The sequence below is a fragment of the Pinus tabuliformis genome, chromosome 4_2, assembly GCF_031772625.1.
Source record: "Pinus tabuliformis cultivar Carrire ecotype Pingquan chromosome 4_2, CPIR1, whole genome shotgun sequence".
NCBI classification, from domain to species: domain Eukaryota; kingdom Viridiplantae; phylum Streptophyta; class Pinopsida; order Pinales; family Pinaceae; genus Pinus; species Pinus tabuliformis.
Genome location: NC_142304.1, coordinates 1150378826 through 1150386832, shown reverse-complemented (window position 1 = coordinate 1150386832; position 8007 = coordinate 1150378826).

Genomic DNA, 8007 nt, shown 5'->3' with positions numbered 1-8007 from the left:
TCTCTGTAGGCTAGGCCCCTATTAATTTGCAGATCAGCACATGATCTTTCATAAACCCTCTATATTCCTCCAGTTTATTGTTGGGGATAACAAACCTTGGTTTTTTTGCTGCTCTAGGCAAACATTTTCCTCCCAGACCAGCTTGCCAGCTTGCTCCCATGACCGGTGTGTCCTTGCCCCTTTTTCCTTGACTTCTTGTAATGCCATTTCTACTTGCTTCTCCTGCCATCACATCCTTGTAGGAGGGGATCGCTCTCCCCCTGTCAGGCTCATCATTCTTCCGTCAGTCCACACCTACCCCAATCGATCTTCCTCTCTGACCCGTGATAGTGCTCCCTTGTCTGTCTCTACTGTGGTCTCCCCTGCCCTTTGTCGTTGTTGCAAGCCTACCAGAGGCAAACACTACATCAAACCCTGGCCCGTGACTCCATTCTTCCTTGTCCGTTCCTTCAAAAACAAAAATAAAATATCTTACATAAAAGAAATTCACCGACTCTTACCTAATTTTATTCAAGAGAAATGTGGATGATTTTTTTTAAGAAAAACAAGACTAAAAACTCTATCGGGATCTAGTTTTATTTTTCTAATCTATTCTACCTTAACTTGCTTGAAAGGTTTTTTATTTCCTAGGTAAAAGAATGCTTCCAATGAAGCCACCTACGGACTAAGAAGTCGAAAATGCTCACATCAAGATTTAAATTTTTTACCTCATGATTTGCAAGCATGTGAGTAACCTGTCTTATTCTTGGAGTTGGCGCAAGGTTCTTGTGACACCACTCTTTGATATTGTCCTTGCGCTCCAAGAAGTACCTGTTTAACATCTTCAAATTTCTCATCCGTAGATGGATTAGTAACAAATGGGGGGTCTGATAAAAAAAAAATGAAATTAAAATCAAACTAAGTATGAAAAATCAAAAAGCTCAACTTGAACACCTTTATGAAGATCCTATTGTCACTAGGTTTCACAAGTAGTCCATAAAAAGAAATTGCAAGAAAAATAACTTCCTAAGTCTATCTTTAAATGATCCTCCCCAGCAATGGCGCCAAAATGTTGGGTTCTTTAATGCGGATGCAAATTAGGGTTTCATTTACTATCAATCCAAGGAAGTAAACTTCGAGGATCATCCAATAGATATGGACTTTGAGACAAACTAAATTAAGCTAGGTGAAGAAATACCAAAGCTCCCTTACAGGAGGTCTATTCATTAATATTTCTAACCATCTTAATCAATAAACTAATAAATGAAGGCATTTAAACTTAATTCAAATTGATTATAGGAAATATTAAATCTCTCTTACAAGAGACTATTCATTTATATTTCCAACGTAGAGATCTTTAAACTAATGAAATTAAAAACATAAATGAAAGCTTACTATACCAAAAAAAGCATGCAAGTGAGGCAATGGGGGCCCTCCATAGCTCCACAAGCACACCTAGAAAGAAGTCAAATGTAGAAGAAAATCCAATCCACTTTATTTATCATCAATTGCAAATTGCAATTACAAGCTCCAAGTTCTACATTCCAAGAGATTCTAAATCTCCATTACAATGATCCTAAAATCTAAAATTACAAATGAAGGACTCAGTTTCTAAATTCTATGGAAAATTAAGATTACAAATGAAGGAGATAACACACCTATTTATACAACACAATGAGATAACAAACTCATACATGTGGATCCACTATTCCCTCTTCAAATCCACATATCTCTCAATCAATGGTGACACATAACCCTATCCTCCATGATCTTCTCCATGAGGTCCATGATCTTACCCATGAGGTCCATGATCTCCTCAAATTCGAATTTGAACATAGAGTGCCACATAAGGGAGGCTTAGAAGCTTCCTTTGTACCTACACATGTCAACAAACTCATTCTAATTGTTAGGTATAAGTATATGGATATTATTTTCTAAAGTTTAGCCACAAATTCACTTAAAAATACTAAGAATTAATAATGTTTTGGAAAACACAATGGTAACCCATTTAATGATGAAAGTGAAGCTGATGTGGTGACATGGTGGTGGAATAGAGGTGAGAAAATGTGGGAATGGAGTGAAAGTGGATGTATTTTAAGGATAATCATTAGGCCCAACATACCCCCAAACTGAAGGTATTACATGTCCTCATGCAATCTATTACATTACTGAGTTATGTATATAAAATCAAACTAAGTATGAAAAATAAAAAAGCTCAACTTGAACATCTTACATTACTCAGTTAGTTTAATGTTGGGTTGGATAGAGAATAATTGCTTCTCAATTCATTCGATAGAGGGAGAGATGTTTATTTACACGCACTATTGAATACTAAGTTATGTATATAATATTATTGACAGAGAAGATCAATGTTAACCCCATGTTTTTGTTTTTGGTCAACTCTAACGTGCCAACCTAAATTAATTCTAAATTCTAAATTTTGTATACCTTCCAAGCCTTATACATTTTCAGCCGCATTTAGCAATATATTCTGAACATTCAGCAGAAGATCCAGCAGCAGATGCAGCAACAATAAAAGATTCACTTTTTCGACTTCATCCACCATTTTCACGGCCAAAAGAAGACGACTATGATCAGAATTTTGCAGCAACACATGCACGACTCTCATCCATTTTTGACAGGGTAAGTTGAGGTATGATATTTTCTAACTTTTAACCATTTAAATTCCTTGAAAGCTAGAATGATAATTTTTGGAAAAACTTCCTTTCCTCATTTCATAAAATTGCCAAAACCATCAGGGGGGATACATTTACATTCATAATTTGTCACATTCATATTTTTCCATATTCATATATCACATTCTAAAACCCACATACCTTCAAAATATATTCACTATTACATGAGCATATAAATGGCTTTGTAAAAAGTACTTAAAAGCTAATTGGATGCAACACAATCATGGTTGTTACACAAGAACCAACCTTGATGCATTCCAACAAAATACTTTACAATAAAAATCAAATTATCATTATGCAAAGTTCATATATTAAAATTGAATGCAACAAACAAAATATGGTTGAAACACAAGAACCAACCAAGTTGCAATTCATCAAAAACACTTTGCTGAAGTTAAGTAAATGATATCATGCAAAGTTTAAGCCAAAGCTCAAGTATAAAAAAGTAATGTAATAGATTGCATGAGGACATGCAATACCTTCAGTTTGGGGGTATGCTGGGCCTAAAAATTATCCTTAAAATACATCCACTTTCACTCCATTCACTCCATTCACACATTTTCTCACCTTTATTCCACCACCATGTCACCACATCAGCTTCACTTTCATCATTAAATGGGTTACCATTGTGTTTTCCAAAACATTATTAATTCTTAGTATTTTTAAGAGAATTTGTGGTTAAACTTTAGAAAATAATATCCATATACTTATACCTAACAATTAGAATGAGTTTGTTGACATGTGTAGGTACAAAGGAAGCTTCTAAGGCACCCTTATGTGGCATTCTATGTTCAAATTCGAATTTGAGGAGATCATGGACCTCATGGAGAAGATCATGGAGGATAGGGTTATGTGTCACCGTTGGTTGAGAGATGTGTGGATTTGAAGAGGGAATAATGGATCATCATTATGAGTTTGTTATCTTATCTTGTTGTATAAATAGGAGTGTTATCTCCTTCATTTGTAATCTTAATTTTCCTTAGAATTTAGAAACTTAGTCCTTCATTTGTAATTTTAGATTTTAGGATCATTGTAATGGAGATTTAGAATCTCTTGGAATGTAGAACTTGGAGCTTGTAATTGCAATTTGCAATTGATGATAAATAAAGTGGATTGGATTTTCTTCTACATTTGACTTCTTTCTAGGTGTGCTTGTGGAGCTATGGAGGGCCCCCATTGCCTCACTTGCATACTTGTTTTGGTATAGTAAGCTTTCATTTATGTTTTTAATTTCATTAGTTTAAAGATCTTGATGCTGGAAATATAAATGAATAGTCTCTTGTAAGAGAGCTTTAATATTTACTATAATCAATTTGAATTATGTTTAAATGCCTTCATTTCTTAGTTTATTGATTAAGATGGTTAGAAATATTAATGAATAGACCTCCTATAAGGGAGCTTTGGTATTTCTTCACCTAACTTAATTTAGTTTGTCTCTAAGTCCACATACGGTGGATGTTCCTCGAAGTTTTACTTTCCTGGGTTGATAGCAAATGGAACTCTAATTTGCATCCACTTAGTGGCATCTATTAAAGGACACTAAGTTAACAATTTCTTGTTATGTTCGACACCGAAACATTTATTCACATGACAAGAATTGTGCCAACGAGTGTAGAAGACTTGAAGACCCATCAATTTGTAGCAGAAGAAGCAGATTTACTTTCATTACTTTTCAGTTTTTGAATTAAAATGACTTGAGGACAAGTCAATAAATAATGCTGGGGAGGGAAAGTGTAAATTCTGAATTTTGTATACCTTCCAAGCCTTATACATTTTCAGCCGCATTTAGTAGTAGATTTCGAACATTCATTAGAAGATCCAGTAGCAGATTTAGCAATAGATGCAACAACAATAAAAGATTCACTTTTTCGACTTCATCCACCATTTTCACAGCCAAGTGAAGAAGACTATGATCAAAATTTTGTAGCCACGCATGCACAACTCTCATCCATTTTTGAAAGGATAAGTTGATGTATGATATTTTCTAACTTTTAACCATTTAAAAACCATCAGTTTTGGGGGGGGGGGATACATTTACATTCATACTTTGTCACCTTCATATTTTTCCATATTCACATATCATATTCTAAAACCCACATACTTTCAAAATATATTCACTATTACATGAGCCTATAAATGGCTTTGTAAAAAAGTACTTAAAAGCTAATTGGGTGCAAAACTTCCTTTCCTCATTTCACAAAATTGCCAAAACCATCAGTTTTGGGGGGGGGGGATACATTTACATTCATAATTTGTCACCTTCATATTTTTCCATATTCATATATCATTTTTTTCCGAAGAAAGAGAGCGCGTAATTTCCATTAATTCAGAATTGCAGAAAATTACATGTTGTAGATGCTGTACGCATATGCTGTAGTGTGGGTATACCACTTACAATAACCAATACTTCAGGGAAGTATGCAGATAAGGCCCTCAAACAGGGCATCCAGAAAGAGGGTATGTAAACCCCAACAGGAGTGAACCCCTACCCTTACAAGCTAATAAAAACAGAAAATAAAAACAGTAAATATACGATAGCTCCTGTGGAATGAGCAGTAATAGTTCGAAATGGCAGCCAAAAACAGAGGGGAGAGGCACGAAATGGTAGAGAGCAGCCGAGGCAGCCACACCTCCCCCATCCCCTCAACTCTCCACAAAAATCCTCAGAACCCAGTGGAAGAAAACCACCCAAAATTCCAGAGAAGCCAGAAAAGAAGCTAACCAGCAGCAGCCATAGAAAAGCGGCACGAATCGATGCAGAGACAGACTCCACACCTCAGATCCCTCAACACTCTCCATAGCTGCTTTGGTAGCGAGCAAAAAACCAAAAAAAATAACCATCGCATCAGCAAGGGAGTCCAACAGGTCCCGAACAGAGCTGAGGCGGGCCGGTTTTGGGGGCAGAGGCGGCTAGGGCAGCCACCTCGCCCCCACGAAAAAAGTCAGGAGGTCCGAAACCCCTGTCTCCGTTCTGCGGCACAGCACAGTTAATCAAAGGCCAAACCCCTTGTTGAAGCCGCCAAGTCAGAGGGTCGGGAGGTGCGCAGATAGCCGCCGAGGAACCAGAGGAAAAAAACCGCCGCCGCGCTGCTCAAAGCACTAAGAAATACTCCGGACCACAGCCGATGATGAGCAGAGGATGCAGTGCAGACTGCCTCCCCGGGAACACCAGACGAGGCCGATAATCCATATTCATATATCATATTCTAAAACCCACATACTTTCAAAATATATTCACTATTACATGAGCATATAAATGGCTTTGTAAAAAAGTACTTAAAAGCTAATTGGATGCAACACAATCATGGTTGTTACACAAGAACCAACCATGATGCATTCCAAAAAAATACTTTGCAATAAAAATCAAATTATCATTATGCAAAGTTCATACATTAAAATTAAATTGAATGCGACAAACAAAATATGGTTGAAACACAAGAACCAACCAAGTTGCAATTCATCAAAAACACTTTGCAAAAGTTAAGTAAATGATATCATGCAAAGTTTAAGCCAAATCTCAAGTATCAAAAAGTAATGTAATAGATTGCATGAGGACATGCAATACCTTTAGTTTGGGGTATGTTGGGCTTAAGAATTATCCTTAAAATACATCCACTTTCACTCCATTCACACATTTTCTCACCTCTATTCCACCACCAATTCAACACATCAGCTTCACTTTCATCATTAAATGGGTTATCATTGTGTTTTCCCAAACATTATTAATTATTAGTATTTTAAAGTGAATTTGTGGTTAAACTTTAGAAAATAATATCCATATACTTATACCTAACAATTAGAATGAGTTTGTTGACATGTGTAGGTACAAAGGAAGCTTCTATGCCACCCTTATGTGGCACTCTATGTTCAAATTCGAATTTGAGGAGATCATGGACCTCATGGATAAGATCATGGACCTCATGGAGAAGATCATGGAGGATAGTGTTGGAAATAATGAGAGGGGGGTGGGGGTTGAATCAGTATTTTCTTTCAATTTTTATTATTACTAGTTTAATTCTTCACAATTTAAATAGAGAAATGTACGAGTATAATTTTATTGAATAAAATAATAAATATAATATAAATGTGTTCCAAGATCCAACTTGGTTTTGATGAGGCTCCGACCTCTAGGGCTTCGACCCTATATTATCAAGGCACCAACCTCGGATTTAGGAGCACCAACTCCAAGGACACTAATCCTTCCAATTTTGAGGCATCAACCCCAAGGGCTCTGACCCTACCTTTCAAGATGAATCAGGTCAAAAGATTGTCCTCCCACTCTGTCTTCAGCTTCCTTCTTAGCTCGACCTTCGTCTTCTACTTCACATTTTGCGTTAGCTAGACCTTCGGCTTTATCTTCTTCTGCTGGACCTTTCGGCTTCATCTTCTTCCGCTAGACCTTTCGGCTTCCTTTTTCTTCCGCTGAACCTTTCGGCTTCCTTATTTCTATTGTTCCTTTGGCTTCCTCTGTCTCTTCAAGTCCACGAGTTGTGAACTTCTTTATGCTCTATTTTTGTGCCCAAGATAGATGCTCAGAACTGAAGTGTTTTAACTCATTTTTATACGAGTTTCACCAACGACCAAAGGACACGTCTATTAGAGGGAGGATGACTTGTATATTAAAAATATATATCGAAGAGTCTTTTATCCATAGACTTGATTATTGACAGAAACCATATAAGAGCTGCTATACCCACATGGAGGTCCCACATGCCACGTCATCACCTTTAATCATAATTTTAACTTCATGAAAAATCGAAGTCATTCCTTTAATCCCGCAAACGAATGCCGGTCCCACCTGAATGCACAAGATCAGACCCCAAATAAAATAAACCCATGTCCATAAACTTCTCGGGTCCACTCAGTCCCAAGTATTATCGGATTAATTCTCCACCGTTGATCTCATCATTAATCTGACGGTTGTTGATCCACCCGATCAACAAACCCAATCGCGATCCTCCACCGTTTGATCAAGGCACGTTGGATCCAATGGTTCACAACGATATCGACCGAGGAACTTGGTCTTTGAGTGCATCACTAGATTTTTGCTGAGATTGATAGCACTTGTGTTGTCACAATAGATGGTGATTGGTTGATTGGTACCTATGTTGACATCTTTCAGAGCTTCCTTGATCCATAATATTTGAGTACAACAATCTGCAGTAGCTATACACTTGGCTTTAGCTGTAGAGAGTGATATGGATGTTTGTTTTTTGCTGGCCCAAGATACTAGACAATTTCCCAGGAAGAATGCATTTCCACTAGTACTTTTTCGATCATCGACACTTCCGACCCAATTAGCATCGGTGTATGCAGTCATAATGAGAGTTGA